We start from the raw sequence: 18,305 nt of genomic DNA on the forward strand, positions 1-18,305 counted from the left end.
GGTAACTGGGTAGACAACTGGTACAATGTTAACACAGAAGTAGATCAGCTTCTTGAGATAATATAAAGATTCTCAAGAGTCCAGGCTTTTTATGGACTGAGCCATAAAATATTTAAGCCAATTTCTTTTAGTTAATAGTTTTCTAAATCTTCACTGTGCCCTACTTAAGTTTTCTAATAGTCAAATTTTTGTATTTAAGGTAACCTCCTCATGCACAGATCTGTTAAGAAACACTCTTTCTGCTTCTGAAGAATTCATAACAAATATCTACTGAGTACCTGCTAAGTGTCAGCCACTGGACTAGGCTCTGGAGTCAGTGGTTAATGAGTTATGTACAGATGGTTAAAAATCATAAAAAGCAGCAGTAAAACATGCTATACAATTGCTTCTGTCTCAGAGCCTGGCTCAGTCTTAACAGAGGATGCCCAGGAAAGGATTCTTTGAGCACAGAATACCTGCATGCTAAGCGATGAGCAGGAATTAACGAGGTCAAGGGGACAGAGAAGCTCACTGAGGCCCATCTATGAGAATCCTACGTACCTATATACCTGTTACACAATTTCTTTTCTGAGATGACAGTGATTTTCTTAGAAAACCATCTACTTTCCTCAAAGAAAAAAAAAAAAAACACACATTGAGAGTCATTCCCCTTCTCCTGAGACAACTCTCTAGAAACTCTGTTAGTGAAGTCAGATCCAGGAGGCCCAGACTGGTCGGCTCTATGATTCATACATGAACAGCAGAAACGCAGGAGTGATTAATCTACTAACGTTCCTTCTACTAGGAGTTCAAGTGCTCTCCCATTTAGTCCCTCAAACTCTCTTTTTCATGTCCTTCAAAATCTACCCCATCACAACACAGATGTGGGAGAAGAGGCAAACCAAGCTTGAAGACTTCCCTGCCACTCCCCAAGGACCGACGTCACACCGCCTCAGTCCCCGACCTTACGCTCCTAAGGTTCTCCCTTGGTCTTGCTCCTCCCACCTCAGCAAGAGTCTCGGAAGCAAAAGGGATGAAAGAAAAAAAACGGTTACTTCTTGGAAAGGCTATGAGTAAATTAAATGCCTGCTCTTTACCAAGCAATCCTACCTAAGCGAACTTGAATCTATACTTGGTTTTGAAATTGTTTCAAGATGATAGTGAAGGTTACAGAAGCCTTTAAACCTAGTCCAGCTTTAGGTTTTCAGCCACCCACTCACCTACTTACCCCTCAACCTTTCTCTCTAGTCTTCATCCTGAAGTTGCATCACACCCTCATGACTCACAATTAACTCTGACTTTTCGTTGTCTTCGGCCTGCCTCTGGATGCTTCCACTTTATCATACAACTTCCTGGTCCCCAACCCTGGACCCAGACAGTAAAAGTCATTGTTGAAGGACTGCGACTAGGCTGTGTCTTAACTTCGCACCATTTTAGATTGAAGGAATGAAGGAGAGTCCTCGCCCCGACTGGCAGGCCTGTGATAGAAGGAGGAGCTCCCATCCTCCCAACTTGGGTCTCATCAAGCATGTTACCCTTGTGTGCGCTGCTGGCTACTTATGCTGTTCAGGCTGGATAGCAGCATTAGCACTGGGCACATGATGGGTTAAGTTGGCTTCTGTGGCTATTCTGGGAACACATCCAACATTGGTAGCTTTTATTTTGCTATAGAAAAGTACCTTCTAAGTTCCAAACAACCAACTCACAAATGAGATTTTTGGAATAGAATGGTTTGTAAAATGAGGGACTGACTGCAATTAGAATGAAACAATGTACATTAGAAGAAAATTCAATTGAATTAACCAAAAAGCAGAAAGATAAAGGCTATTCCACAAAAGCCAAGTAATTCTAATGAAAAGATCCTATCAGCCAGCAAACTAGACCCTTTTTGAAACTTACATTAACTCTTTCAGGATACAAGGGTGGTAGGGCACTTTGTGGTTTGAAAAATATCCCCGAAGGGCCTCAAATTCATCTCAGCACTTAGAAAATCTGATTCATTGTTTTACATATGGCCATGGGAGATACAGTTATCTAATCAAATAACTAAGCATGCATGCAGCAGAATGAAATACTACATGAGGCACCATAGTTATTATTATATCTTTACAAGTTATAAACTGCACACAGAGACATCCAAACACACATCGATACACACAGAAACACACACCATCTCAGTGCAAACATCGTAGTGCATCGTAGTGCACGAAACGTAACTTCTTCACCTTTAACTGAAATAAGGATGTTACAAGACTCACTGATTGCCTCCCTTTTAGGTCAAACTATGTATTCAGGAAAAAAAAATCCCTTAACTAACAAGTGCTACTTTCTTTTATTAACAAATGCTATTACACCCTGTCTTAATTTTTAATTCTTACATATCAGCTTCTCTGAAAGAAAAAAAAAATATGACCCTATAAACATGGGTGGTCATGGCAGAAGTCAACCACAGGAGCTCTCCCTCAAACTATAAAGACAGACTTCTGGAAGTAAACACTAGAAAGCAGCTGGGAGGCCTGGATGGTTATTTCAATTGACTGAGTTTATGGTGCAGGGGAGAGTCATTGTTTCCATCCCCAAGGGAGTCAGTTAACTTTGCTGTGTCCTGTGGAAATAAAATATCATCTTCCCAATATGAAAGGAGTAGCCATGATGCTGTAATTCTAGAGCTGGAAGGGACCTGAGTGATCATCTGGCCAGGGTGTCTTCAAACTTGATTCTACATAGCCCTAGGAATCAGTGTACAACTCTCCAAGAGACCAGGAGGGATTGCTCCCACGTTTCTTATTTTTTCAATAAATTTCCTGTTAGTAAGTTTTCATGGGAACCAAGAATTCTGGTTTCCTTTTTTGCAAAGCTCTGATTTCAACCACCTGATCAAGGGTCCCAAAGAAGAAAGACATCTTGTTAGTTAACCCCATCTCTGCCATACTTACATAGGTCTATAAAAATACAGAAAGTATTTAGCAATAAGTATGTTAGGCTTTTCATTCAGAGTCTATTCAAAGGGTAAACAGCTCTTACAAAAATATTGGTAATCTGTATTTAACTGGATTCATTTTGGAGGGTGAGGATAAAAAATGGTGCTGAAAAGTCCAAGTCAAGGTACCTTAATTTCAGTCATTCAGGGATGTCCCCAAAGTCCCTGATACGATTTCTACATAGCCTCCTAAAAATCAAAGGCTACAAATGATTCAAAAGAAATAAACATAGGCCATCTAAATGTCACCTCTCTATCATTGCTGGGGAAAGAGGCATGTCTAAAATGTACCCTGAGAAAGTAAATGCACTGTACTGGCTATCTATTGCTGAGGAACAAATCATCCCCAAACACACACAAACGTACACATACACACATGCAGAAATTATTACTTCTTATGATCCTGTTGATTGGGTGAGTGGTTCTTCCAGGCTGGATCGGTCTGGCTGGGGTTTGTCTAGGATGACATCATTCCCACTGTAGAGGCTTCTCTACAAGATCTCTCTTTCTCCAGGGCCTAGCCCAGCTTCTTCATAGTGTGAGCCAAAGGGTCCCAGCCACAAGAAAGAGCAAGTCCAATGCCAAAGCACTTTTAAAGCCTCTGAGCCACCTTGAATATTGTTTATTTGGCCAAAGTAAGTCACATGGTCAAATTCAACACCAGTACAGGAGGGGCCTATCCAATGTGTGAAAATAGGGCTGTGCACTATGGGTGGTTATTTTGCAACAATCTGCCACATTTTAAGTTTTTTTTTTTTATTAAAATTCATTTAATACAGAAGTAAATAGGCTTTTATCTGACAAGAGAGCCTTCATGATTTTACTAACATTATTTTTATTCAATGAACCAAAATTCATCCTATGCCTACATACTTCCTCATATGCATATGCCTCAGTTTAAATTTTAAATATGCCTGTATTAGTTTATTATGGTTGTAACAAATTTCCATAGACTAAGTCACTTAAGACAACACAAATTTATTCTCTCATAGTTCTGGAGATCAGAAGCCCAAACTCAGTTTCACTGGGCTAAAGTCAAGGTGTTGGCAGACTGGTTCTTTCTGTGGACTCTGAAGACAGGATCTGATCCCTCACTTTTTCTAGTTTCTGAAAGTTGCTCATATTCCTGAACTTGTGGCTTCCTTCCTTCATCTTCAAAGCCAGCAATGTTTCCTCTTTCTATGCTTTTCTTCCATAATCATATCTCCCTCTGATGACAGAAGGGAAAGGCATTCTTCCTTTAAGGACTCCTATGATTAGACTGGGTCCACCCAAATAAACTGGAATAATATTCCCATTTCAAGATTCTTAATCTTAATCATACCTGCAAAATCCCTTTGGCCATATAAAGTAACATTCACAAGTTCTAGAAACCAGAATGTGGGCATCTTAGAAGGGCCATTATTCTGACCACCACAACATGTTATTGAAAAACTACCTAAATAAAATGTCTAAATGTCAAATCACATTGAACTGCATTGAAGAAGTTAGCTACATTAAAAACAAACCAAAAAAAAAAAAAAAAAAACTTTGGAGGTTTTCTGATGGGCTTTCTTAATACAAGTCAAGCTTTCAAAAGTAAAGTTCCCATTACTTCAGAACTTTAAGGTACAGTTATATTTTAGAACTCTTTTCAATATTTTGCTTAGAATTAATGTCAAGGGCTAAGCATTTTAGCATATGAAACCAATATATCTAGCCTGTGGTTCAGATTTCAGCCATGATTTTATCCCTTTTAAAAAAATCAAAGTTGAATTTTAACAGTACAACTGAACTGAGCAGGGCGTACCTTGAGGTGAATTAACCACAGTTTATAGTAGGCATTATTCTGTCACTCTGTCTCTCTCTGTCTCAAAACTGTTAATAATCAAAGCTACAACTGACCCTCTTTGTGTTTCTAGACTTTCATTAGACGTCCATTTTCTGCCTCACCAAAAAATACAACTTTGGCGGCATGGCTATGTATGACCATGACTTCATATTTTGCTGTTTTTGAAGTTATTAAAACTTGTCAGCAGTCAGCTCCATTTCTCAGATTAGGAAGTCATTTTCAGGAATTGTCTCCTTCTTTCTCAAATCATTGAAATGGTTTCTCACGGGATTCACACTCTTTATAAGCAACTAAAAATTACCCAGCTACAATCTGAGCTCAAAATTGGTTCTGATAAAAATCTACCAAAAGCTGTTTTATAAAAGGACCTAATAAGTTATTTATTCAAATCATTGTGAACAAAATCTGAGCAAGGTTTTGGAGCAGACGTATGGTGGATTAATGGTACTTCTACATCTACGTTTCCAAATACTCTTGTTATATTCTTGGACTCCTATCATTTTTCTCACTTCATGACAGTAAAAATGTGCAGTGCACTGAATTTCTGTGAAAGTAGATGAAGAAGTGTGTGATGACAGATTAGAAATAACTCTTGAAAGTGCTTAATGCGTTTTTTTTTTCTTTTTTTAAAAAACGTTTTCACACAACTGCTTTACTTTCCTTGATTTTTTTTTTTCTATTCAGTGGGCCCATTTTTCAAAAACTGAGTGTGAATTTATGACCCCTTGAGACTAGACTCCAATATTACATTCTCAAAAAGAAAGCATTGCTTTTTCAGATTAATTCCCTTATAAGTGTCATACAACCCCTTGGACTAATAGAGAATTTTAAAAACGATGGACAGACTTAATTTTTAAAGTTTGTTTTAGGTAATTTTGATTATTTCTATATTGTATCATTAAGAGGGATTGTCTTTTTTTTTTTCTTATTGTATTTCAATATGGTGTATGGTAGAATAAAATCAGCAGATAGATGAGTTCAGGATTCACATAGTAACACCACCCTATGGCACAGTTTTTATAGGATGACCAGTGAGGTAATAACAAGCCAAATATTATTTTCTCTGAGTTCCCTATGACTCAACACAATTAAAAATATTATCACTTATGAAGTAAAACTAATTTATACACTAATTTTAATACATAGTATATTGTGTAAAATAAAATAGAGTGCCTAAATCAAATGGTACATGTGATACAATAATTTTATACATACAATGTATGTGTGAATATTGACATATATAATTCAAACTCTAAGCTTCTCCTCACTCAAAAATTAATAAAAGTTAGATTTCCCTTTGTTAATGATGGCAATATATACATGATCAGAAATGAACACTGTCCCTTTGGTGGTGAAACTCTGAAATGAATAAGTCAGATTAATTATTTCTGAACGATTTGCTTTTTCTCCACTGAAATCCAATATATTATTAAGATGCCTAGACATTCCTGATAATAGGCCTAGGTGAGCCTTCCGTCTGCGCACACAAAAGAGCTGAAGCAGAACTCACAAGTGCACGCACACACCAGTGTGCTAATCTGAACAAAGGAGCAGGGCCCACAAAGGGCCAAGATGGCAGAAAAATCTCAAAAGAGTGCCGCCCTTCAGTAACAAGATTTTCTATGAGCTCATTAATATTTACCAAAGCCAAGAGAGCTGTTGTTTCTTTCATTTAGTCACAAATGCCTCCCTAAAATTATTCCTATATTGAGACAGCATTAGAAAAATAAACTATGCACATAAAAGAAGCCTGAAATGAAAGACAAGCGGCTTTGAAGATAAGCCTGCTTTCAGTGTGAGCATCTGCACCCAGAAGACCATTTACACAAATTAACATATTTTATCTACTGTAAAAAAACAGGAAATAATTCACATGTGCAAGATTGTTTAAATTACTATCAAGGCATGCTTGAGCATGATTAGTACACCCCACAAAAACATAAGTTCTGAAAACCAAGGCAAAGATTTGCCACTTAAAAAGAAAACTAGTGGGAATGTTGTTGTTGTTGTTGTTGTTGTTGTTGTTGTTGTTTCAGTTGGAAGCAGTGTTTCCTTGAATGATGTAGCAGGATGATCAAGAAAGAAGTGGTGGATGCGGGAAGACCTGGGTTTGCATCTGACTCTCGCTGTGCAGTATCGCGTCAGTTACTCAGTCTCTCTGAGCCTCAGATTTTCCGTCTGTAAAATGGTTAATGATACCTACCTTGAGTGGTTTTAAGAAATGTAAGAGACCATGGTCATGAAAAACCTTATAGGCAGCATAGCCCATTCAAAGCCTTCAATAAATGTGGAGGTTATTTTCTTTTTATTTTGTTTCTGTTCTCATCTATTTAGGATTACAGATAGTAAAAAACTCACCGGTCATGCCACTACTGTAAGAGAACCACAGTGACCAGTGGTGAGTATCCTTAGAGTTCCTTCTCCTTATGTGTGAATAACCTCGTTTGCATGCTTCCAAACTTTTTATTTTATGGATATGGAGTTCTTCTTTGAGTTATCTCACTTGCTTCTCCTACCCTCCCCCTTAACAATACACTGTGAATGCACTCCCATATCTTTAGCCATTATTTTACAGTACTGTTTTCATTGCTGATGGTATTTCATTGTGTGAATCTGTCACGGTATTTGGGGCACTTCCAATATTTATTCAGTGTAAACAGTAGCACAATGTATGTATCTGGCAGTAAATATTTGTATACATCCTTAATTATCTTTTAACCTAATACCATTATGACAAAGCTCCCACAAACAAAAGCCTGTATATATTATTTCCTTCAACCTGAAAACATGCATTTCTACACATCCCATTTTTTCTAGCTTTTTAACATTTAATTTTTGAGTAGATCATACATTTGTTTGTCTTATAAGTTGTTTTTATATCACTATAATATGAATAAAAAGTAAACAGTAAAAATTCTTCCTCCTATGGCTATCTTATTCACCTCTTCTACCCCTCAGTTAACCCTGTTTTTAATATATATAGTACTTCAGATTTTATCTATGAGTATATGAGTAAATATTTCATCCCTTTTTCCATAAAGGGTAGCATACACTAAACACCATGCTATATCTTGCTTTTTGCACTTAATAATATAGTTTATAGTTATTTGTATAGCAGTACTTAAGAGATTGTCCATTCTTTTATTTATGGTTGCATAGTATTCCACTGTATGCTTGTACCATAATTTACTCAGCCAGTCTTCCTTCTACTGATTGGTATTTGGCTTTCTTCCAATGTTTTGCTCTTGATAAAAAGCTGCTACAATGATTAATACTCAAAAGATATTACTTCACATATATGCAAACCTATCTTTGTATTTATATCAGATTAATATTCAAAATATACTTAAACTTGTGTGGCTATACTGGTGTTTATCATCTGATTATTAGGTCTGTCAGTTAAATTTCCAGAAGTAGAATTGCTTACCTCAGTTCTACACACCATTTAGAAGAAAGAAAATTAGAGGATGTAACTTTGTATTTCTATCATCATGAGCTCTTTTTTGTACTCATTGGGTCTCGTCCCAAAATTCACCCTCTGCAGTTCACGTCTGATCTCAGCTACTTTTGACAGCCCTTCTACAGGTTATGGAGTTTGTGGATTTTATCTGTCTCCTAATTTCACTGATTTAGCTACTGCATCATTCATCCATAGAGCTGAATATTATGATTTTAAGGTTTTATAAATTTTATGGGTAAAAAAATGCTATTTGCTATTGATTCCACTTGCATATTTTAATAGTTAAGTGAATATTTTAATATATTTATTAACCATTTTTACTTCAAATCCCTCCATGTACCAACTATTTTTCTAGGCACTGATGACACAGAGGAAATAAAAAGTTCCAGGCCTCATGGCATTTATATTTCAATAAGGGAAAAATAAAGGAGGGAAGGGACTAGAGACTGAAGCTGAAATGGATTTTGTTTTGTTTTTAGATAAGGTAGAAGGAATCAAAGGTGCCCATTTTAAAAAATAATTTATTAGACCACCTTGAGGTTTAAGGGAGTTACCAAATACAAACAACTTCTTCTATGACCAAAGTTATTCTTATGACCAAAAAGGAGTGTTTTATACCTTATATTTAGTCTTTAGACATATTTCACCATGGCTGAATTGTTTGAAATTATTCTGCCTTAATTCTATTTTACCTTTTATAAATGATTTGACCAAACAGCTTTCAGAAAACTGACTTTTAAAATACTCTCCTATAGACCAAAAAGCAACCATATGTATTCCTAAATTTCAACCTTGATTTGAGAAATGGAAGAATAACACTTGATAAGGGCAAAAAGAAATATAGAGGTGTGGTGAGAAAATCACAGTAATTAGCAAATAACTGAAACAAATATACAGGAACTATTATCAGGTAACTTGACGGCAAATGCTTAGAGACAATAAAATAAACAGCTAACCCTTAGCATGTATTACTGTTTTGTTAATATCAGGCACAGGCTAGGAGATTTCTGCTCTTCCAAAGAATTTTTTTTTTTTTTAGCTACACAAAGCTGTAACAATACAACGGTAATATAGATTTTGTGCACAACTTTCCCAACATCTTCTAATCAGAAATGAGGCTGAAATATTATCTGTTTGGTTTCATTTTCTGTTGCAGAGACAATACACTGTCCTAGTTAAGAGCTCTGGTTTTGGAAACAGACCAACTGGAATCAAACCCCTTACTGAACACTTATTAAGTATACGACCTTATGTAGTCACTTAAACATTCTCTATCTCAGTTTCCTCATGATAAAAAAAGAGAGAAAGAGTACTTATTTCATAGAGTTACAGTGATTCATGAGCAAATCCACGCAAAACACTTAGAACAGTCCTTGTGTGTAGCGAGTGCTCTATTACCTAGGATCCTCGCTAATACTAAGTATCACTTATCCTGCTGTTGCAGAAGTATTTCATATAGAAAACATAAAGCACGACTGTTTTGGTCCCTGCCTGAAAAATCTGCAAAACTTTTCATTGATTTTTAATTTTTAATTTTTGTTTTTACCATTTTAATCATTTTCGTGTACAGTGTGGTGGCAATTAGTACGTTCACAACATGGTGCGACCATCACGACTATCTAGTTGCAGAACATTTTCATCACCCAAGTAGGACATCCCTTCCCTATTAAGCAGTCACTCCTCATCCTCCCCTCTACCCTAGCCCCTGACAACCACAAATTTGCTTTCTGTATCTATAGATTTTCCTACTCTGGATATCTGATATAAATGGAGTCACACAATGGCATTGCTTTTTTTGTCTGGCTTCTTTCATTTAGTGCATGTTGTCAAAGTTCATGCATGCTGTAACATGTATTAGTTCCTCACTCCTTTTTAATGAGTGAATACTATTCCATTATATAGAGATACTCTATTCTATTTTTCCACTCATCAACTAATGGATATTTGAGTTATTTATACCTTTTGGTAGTTGTGAATATTGTTGCTAAGAACATCTGTGTACAAGTCTTCGAACATCTGTTTCTAGTTCCTTGGGGTATATACCTAGGAATGGAATTGCTGTGTCATAACTTACTGAGGAATCACCAAACTGTTTTCCATAGTTGTTAGAACAACATACATTCCCACCAGCTCTGATTTGAGGGCTCCGATTTCTCCATATCCTCCTTAACAATTTTATTTTCCCTTCTTAAAGTTTATTATAGTTATCCTTTTTTTGTGTGTAGAGGTATCTCACTGTGGTTTTCATTTGCATTTCCCTGGTGACTAATGGTGTTGAATATTTTTTCATGTACTTGTTGGCCATTTGTGTATCTTCTTCAGAGAAATGTGTTTTCAAGCTCTGTACTCAATTTTTATGTGTTGTTTAATTGTTGTTTCTCTGTTTGTTGTTGAGTTGTAAGAATCCTTTACATATTCTGGATAGCAGGCTCTTTCAAATCTGTAACTTACAAATAATTCCCCCTATTCTGTGGGTTGTCTTTCCACTTTCTTGATAGTGTCCTTTGAGGAGTGAAAGTTTTCAAACTTTGATGATAGATAATCTTTTTTTTTTTTCTTTTGTTGTTTGTGCTTTTTCTATCACATCTAAGAGTCCATTGCAAAATCAAAGGTCATGGAGTTTCACCTTTGTGGGTTTTTTCCTAAAGGTTTTATAGTTTTAGCTTTTATTGTTATGTCTTTGATCCATTTTGAGTTAATATTTGTATATGGTGGAAGAGAAGGTCTAATATGACCCTTTTATATGTGGACAACCAGTTGTCCCAGTATCATTTGTTGAAGAGACTATTCTTTCCCCATTCAATGGTCTTGGCAATGGCCATTGTAGAACAATGGACAATGGGATCTTTGTTGAAAATCACTTGGCCGTAGATGTACAGGCTTATTTCTGGACTCTCAATTTTATCCTATTGATCTAGAAGTCTAGGCTTATGTCAGCTCCTCACTGTTTTGACTATTTCAGCTTTGTAGTAAGTTTTGAGATTGAGAAATGTGAGCCCTCCAACTTTGATCTTCTTTCCTAAGATTGCTTTGTTTATTTGGAGTCAAATCTCTTCATTTTTTTAAAAAAAGTTATTGTTGACAAAAAATAGAGTTGGATTTTATGTAAAGACATAAGACCCTAGTAGCTAGAAACTTAGTATGAGTTTTACCAATCCTCTTATCTAGAATTTTTTTAAGTGTGTTTTCAAGAATCTGCAACAATTTTTAAGAAAATGCACCAAAATAGGAGAAACTGGAGGATAAGGCAGTTTAAGGATATTAATGATAATAATAATAATAATAACAATAACTCAGAATCAGCAGTTTTAGGTTGTTTTTGGAAGAACTTGCACATACATTATCTGATATTTTCTCACAAAACTTCTATAAAGCAGTCAGGATAAGCATAATTATCCCCAAAATGCAAATAGGGAAACTAAGGCCCTGAGAGGTTAAGCAATGAGCTCAATGTTGCACAGCAAATAATTGCCAGAGCCAAAACACAATACCTTGCCCTCTGGTTCCCAGGCCAGTTATTTCAGCCTGACAGATCAACATCAGCCTTGGATAAATTTGGCCTTACTGATAATTTTACTTCAGTTTGGAAAAAAATCTATTTTATTACTCATAAGAGCTTTTATAATTGCTTCTGCAAGCCACTTGCATATTTCAAGTTCTCAGACAAATAAAAGTAAAACACACAAGATATCACACAAAGAGTTTAGCTCTCTGGAGAGTTACCCATATGTAGATTTACTTCTTTGGATTGATCTGCTTTACCCTCTAAGCTGTGCTATGATTCTTCTCCACATACTGTTATGTTCACAATTTCTTATTCCTCTTCTCTGCACAGAGCTCTTCTTTGACATTTAAATTATTTTTAACTATCAAATATGTTCATTATTCACTTAAGCAACACAGATTTTTCTGCACAATCTGTGATGAGAACTCCAAGCAAGCCAAAGTGTTGCCTGAGGGAAATGGCTTGAGCCACTTTTATATATTCATCCACTTGCCCCATCAAAGCATCACAGGAATATTATAAAGTATTAAAGGATGCAGTCTGGAGAAGTGTTATACTTACTGCTGTCTGGAGGACTCATTTAATGCCAAGGAGAGATAAATACCGGTGGATTCTGTAGGTCAATAGGATATGTCTAAAACTCCAAAGTCCAGTGCAAGAAGGACCACTCAGCCCATGTTCTTTCAAAGCAGTGAGATAAACAGTCTTACCATAAATATGCAGCAGGGAAAAATGTAATCACTTTCACAAGAAAGTAGACATAAAAATTTTCCCTGAAAGTTTGAGCCATCATGCTATAAAAACAAACTGAAATTCGATTTCCATTATTCTCAAGGGCAGCTATGCTGTGCCTTTTATTGTTATTTGTGACATAACAATTTCGGTAATTGAATATTAATTTTCACCAAAGAAGCATTCCAAACTCTTCTTCAAAGAGGGAGTTAAGCTTATTAATTCTTTCCTTAACAAGAGGACAAAGTGCATGACTTGCTGTATAAGGAATAAGAACTCCTAGGGGCCAAGAAGATTTAATCAAGGGTTGAAGGGGAAAGAAAATCGAATAAGCCAGAAGGCAGGAAAAATGTGAGGTCACCCCATTTTTCAGAAAAAAAAAATTCTAGCGCTCAGCCAAAGTGAAGTAACAAAGCAGAGCAGTCAGAAGTACAAATTCCTCCTGAGATACAAGCTAAAGCATGGACTTTCCTTTATGATGACACTTTAATTTCTGGTAAAATTCCAAAGCAAAGGCTTATATTTCATGATACTGTCAACTTTGCATAAGACAGTGCTACTCATGACTTACACAGCCGTGGGGACACTATTGATTTTTCCCCCCTCATAAATCTGAAAATGCTCTCTGCCTTCCCAGTAGACCCCTAATATTTATTGGTGTCTATCCTAAAACAAGTTCAAGGTTGGAGCTTTGAAAACATTTGGGGCTCTAATTTGCCATAAAGAAACCCTACCAAAGATTATAGACAATACAAAGCCCTCAAAATTTGACCAAGAAATACTCCACCTAGACACACACACACACACACACACACACACACACAATTTTTCCTAGCAGATTCTGCTACAAAGGAAAGTTACAAAGGGACTCATGACACAGCGCCCTCCAACATTTCTAAAGAATTCCATATCTATCAAAGTATCACTTGACTTATAAATCGTCCCCTTCTGCTACTTTACATTCTTAAAAATTATTAAAGACCTTGGGTGTTTGTTTCTGTGTGTTAAATGTATAGATATTTATCTTGTTATAAATTAAATGAGAATTTTTTAAATATTTGAATCATTTAAAAACAACAATTAATCCATTACAGATTAATATGGATAACATATTCATTGTGAAAAACAACCATATTTTCAAAAACAAATATATTAGGAGACAATGGTATTGTCTTAATTTTTTGCAAATATCTTTAATGTCTAATTTAAAAAGAAGAAAGCTGGCTTCTCATTCCTGCTTTTACATTCAGTATGTTAAGATATCATCTGTCATGTTGACTCTGGAAAATGCCATATACTTGTGAGAAAATGAGAGTGAAAAAGGCAAATAATGCTTTAGTATTATTATGAAAATCATGTTGACCTCAGAGACCCCCCTGAAAGGGCCTTGGGGACCCCCCACGATTCCCCACATCACACTTTAAAAATTATTGCTTTAGAATATCAGAGAAGCATACAGGGATTGGAACCATATAAAAGAGATCACTATTAACAGATTCCTAACAAATAACTATGGCTGATCTTGTTACTGTTTTCACATATCCTTCTAAATACATGTCAAATCAGTTACAGTTCTCTCTCCTTCTAAGGTCATTTAAACAGAGATACAGTGTCAGCCGCACATGGGAACAGTGGAAAGACTCGTAGGTTTTCTAAGAGGTAGAGGATCATGTATGAAAAAGTAGATTTGCGTTCATAAGTTGTTTTTCATTAGAATTAATTATCTTTGGAATAATAACAAAACTGACTTTGCTGCATAATCCCACATTACCAGAGCCTACATGAACTCAGGATGCCACGATTCCTCCCAGGCAGCTCAGCAAAGACCTCATATCTTCAAAATGCTGCTTTCAATGGCATGTTTGTATTGTTAAACTTTGATAACTGGAGCTGAAGACTATTTTTTTTTTTTGGATGACTATTTTTGCATTACTCTTGTTGGATTCAAGTAAAGCCTACGAGGTAATAAAAAAGAACTCCTGAAATCAGAAAAAAAAAAAAAAAAAGAAAGAGAAAAAGAAAAAAAGCAACACTTTAGCTACACAATTAGTGCATGTGTGGATTTGCAACTGGTTTGGGAGACATACACTCAGTTATTTTAGTGGTTACCCTGGAAAATATAACATGCACATTTAACAACGTTTAAAGGTAATCCAAATCTCCCTCCTGAATAAGAAAAAGACCTTTTTAAAAATGTTAATTTCTGATCATCTCTCCTCAGTTTGCATGAAGCTTCTCTCTAGAATAAAACCCTATATTAAACCCTACAAGGAGAGGCTAGAATTAGTTTATAAGATGAATATTTTATTAGATTTACCTACATATCTACTAATTTCTTTTCTCATCATTTCTTTTTAAACTTTGGACCTCCCTTCTAGGATTGTTTTTTTTCTTTTTAAAGCCAGGGTTTGCCAGTGGTAAATTCTCACAGTTTTAATTTTTTTCAAAGGTATCTTTTATTTCACTCTTATCCTTGAAAGACAGTTTCACTGGGTTTATAAATCTAGTTAGACATTGTCCACAGCACTCTAAAGCTTTATCTAGTGTTTCCTGTCTTTCATTGACGCTATGAGACAGGCTTGTCAGTCTAATGGTGGTTGTTTCCTAAGTAACTTGTCCTTTCTCTCCAGCTGTTCTTAGGATTTTATTCTTGTCTTTGGAGTTCTATAGATGGGCTTCTGTGTATCCAGGTGTGGTTTTCTTTCCATTTATTCTGCTTGACACTTGTTGGTGCTCCTGAATTTAAGGGTTTAGTCTTTCACTGACTCTGGAAAATCCTCAGTTATTATATTTATTAATATCAGTCTCCTCCATTTTCTCTACTCTTTCCTTGTGGAATTCCAGTTAGATATATGTTAGACCTCTGCATCTCTTAATCTGGCTTTTATATTTTCCATCTGTTTGCCTCTTTGTGTTGTGATTCTTCAGGTCTTCCAGTTTTCCAGTTCTTAATTGTTTAACCCATGTAATGTTTTTTTTTTAATTATTTTTAATTGCCAACCTATATTTGATTACTTTTAAAAAGCCATATAATTATTTTGATAGTCTATCATCCTTTAATAATATTTCAGTTCTCTTTCATTTTAGTAAATAGGATATATATACTTATTTAAATTCTCACCTGATGATTCCAATATTATGATTCTATGTTGTTGCTTTTGTTGATTCTGGACGATGGTGATTTCCTTGTGCATTTAGTGACTTTACATGCTGTGCTTGTGGCCATTTGAACTTTATCCATAAATTCTTTAGGATTTGTACTGAGGATGTATATCTCTAACGAGGATTTTCTATTAGTTCTATAAATCATCCAAGAGAACTTTAAACTCAATATTTAGCTTGGGAGTTTCAGGCAAATCACAGATGGTCACCTTGTGTATTTCCCAACTTGCATGAGTCGTGGGCCCTGGGGCCTGGGTTCCAATGCCCCCTTAGATGGCAGGGACATCCGGGTTACTGGAGATGGAGACAGCAGAGGACAGCAGCAGTCTCCTGCTCACTCAGTCCTTTGAGCTTGGAAAGTGTCTTTATTTCCAAGCCAGCTCAACCATATACTTTAAATGGTTATTAAATACATTAGACAGAATATCTTAGTGCTTTAAGTGAGTATTACTTTTCAGACTATCTGGTCAGTCACATCATCAGAAATGGATGTTCCTTGGCTTAAAGGATATACAGGTTTATATGGAAATTCTATTAGGAGGGCATCCCTATCTTTATTTTAATTTGTAATATTCAATGATAGTATATCATTTGTTAAAACCATGAGAGTTCAAATTCATACAGTCTTAAAAACTTATCAGGTATTTTACACCATTTATTTTAACTTATATGAAAACTAGAATAACTCTGTGGTACTAAACCCAAGTAAGTGTCATTTTCCATTTTTGTTAGAAAATACTAAAGAGATAAAAATTAGAAATTGATCTAAGTGGCAGCTATAAATACAGTCACGTAGCTGTGAGTTAAAAACCTAACCTAAAAGTTTTTGCAGCTTTTTATCTATTTATTTCATCTTTTATCTGTAATATTTCTATGAAGTCTCTTGGATGAAAACACACTGATAGAGATTAATTATAGAATTAACTTTATTTATGTTAATATGTAATCTATGTGGAGAATAATCTAACATGACAGAACTCTACAAAAATGTACCAATTAATTTACTTCTCATGTTTGTCCTTACATTTTCCAACTCTTCCAGGAGATATTAAAAAGTTATGAATAAAACACACTTTTTAAAAATAAACATAACTTTACAAAATTGTAAATCACTGTATTGGCCAAAATCTTGACAGAATTTGCATCAACCTTTAAATGATTCCAAATATTGAGAGCTCACCTCTGGCTGCTACTGACATAGACATTAACAGTGAAATAGTTTCTCATGTTCTGTAAGGTTTTCTAATGGAATCTGGCTGTAGCCATCAGACAAAACAGACATGAAAGAGAGGCTTGGGTATTCATTCTTTAAGCTTTAGCTATTAGATATATATGCCATATAAAACTGCATATCTCAGGACTAATATCAGAAAAATAAAGAAAATAATCATTCAAATAGGAAGCACTTAAGCCAGTTTATTTTTTATTTTCAAAAAATAATATTTAAATTATAAGGACTTTGGCTTAATTCATTTGCTCACAGCTCTACTCATAAATTAACACTCTAAAAAATATAAATTGCTACATCTGTAAGTGATTAAAATTACAGGAATGTGCTACAAGTAATTTTATATAACCAGACTACTAACATTTTCCTCCCATCTGAAAAATAACAACAAAACTAAACACACAGACATACAAATCTGGTACTAACTTTTGGCACAAAAGAACTTGATATTTTAAATAAGAGAAGAAATACTGGGTCATGATTTCTTTTGGGGCTCTACTTTAACACAGACATAAGTGGAAACAGAATTTGGGGCCAGTAAGTTAAGCACCTCCTATTTTTGAAATTCATGGGCTGTGAAAGGACTGCACAAGAGCCTTTAAATCCCCTCCAGTAGGATTTAAACAGTCATCGATATGAAGTAGCATGGAAGAAGCAATCATAATACCTTGGGGCTAAATGGGACGGAAGAGTTCTTCCATGTGGGCCAGGCACTGCTAAAAGCAGCCATTTCCCCAGCAGGTGGGATATCAGATTCTCCTATCTTATGAAAGTGATCTCCTCATAGATCTAACTAGTATCAAAAATCTTACTGAGATCAAATGATGTAATATTTTTCAAATTACTCTGAAAATTATGATTAGACATTTGGTACAGTGAGCCGGTAATAGCAAAAGAAACTAAAAAGAAAATGTGGGGAGAGGGATAAAGTACCAACTTCCTAAGGCACATATAAAGATGAGGTATTGTAGAAGATTTCTCAGGGAAGGATGGGCTCCATACAGCTTCCTCTCCAAAGCACAGAGCATCCAGCTGGCAAACTGTTCTTAACTAGATTTTTGATGGAAGTTTATTGGTAGGAATATCTTTTGGTATCCTGCCTATTTTTAAACCCAGTGATAAGGCACAAGAATTCACAAAAGGAAAAAAATCACACTGTTAATAGATGATATATTAGACTATACGAAAAATAGTTACTTGATACCTTAAAAAAAAGATTAACCCAACTTTTTTCCATTATAAAAGACTTGGTGAGTTTTTTTTTTCTTAACCTCTACTAAAATGATTAACAAATTGAATTTATGGAAAAGTACCAAACAAATCATTTGTACAAGCTGCTCAGTGAAATATCACAGCCCATCACCCCTGCTTGCGCTGCGTAACACAGGGACTTGAGGAGAACGGACTTTGGAGGCAGAACGCCCAGTT

At 35.5% G+C, this 18,305-nt stretch overlaps 1 protein-coding gene across 3 annotated transcripts in view; it reads right to left on the reverse strand.

The window, feature by feature from the left end:
* Positions 1-18,305, reverse strand: part of MACROD2 (mono-ADP ribosylhydrolase 2) — a 1,866,240-nt gene that overhangs the window by 1,173,672 nt on the left and 674,263 nt on the right. The gene's annotated exons all lie outside the window — the stretch shown is intronic.

This window comes from Camelus ferus, chromosome 19, assembly GCF_009834535.1.
Source record: "Camelus ferus isolate YT-003-E chromosome 19, BCGSAC_Cfer_1.0, whole genome shotgun sequence".
In the NCBI taxonomy this organism is placed as follows: Eukaryota; Metazoa; Chordata; class Mammalia; order Artiodactyla; family Camelidae; genus Camelus; species Camelus ferus.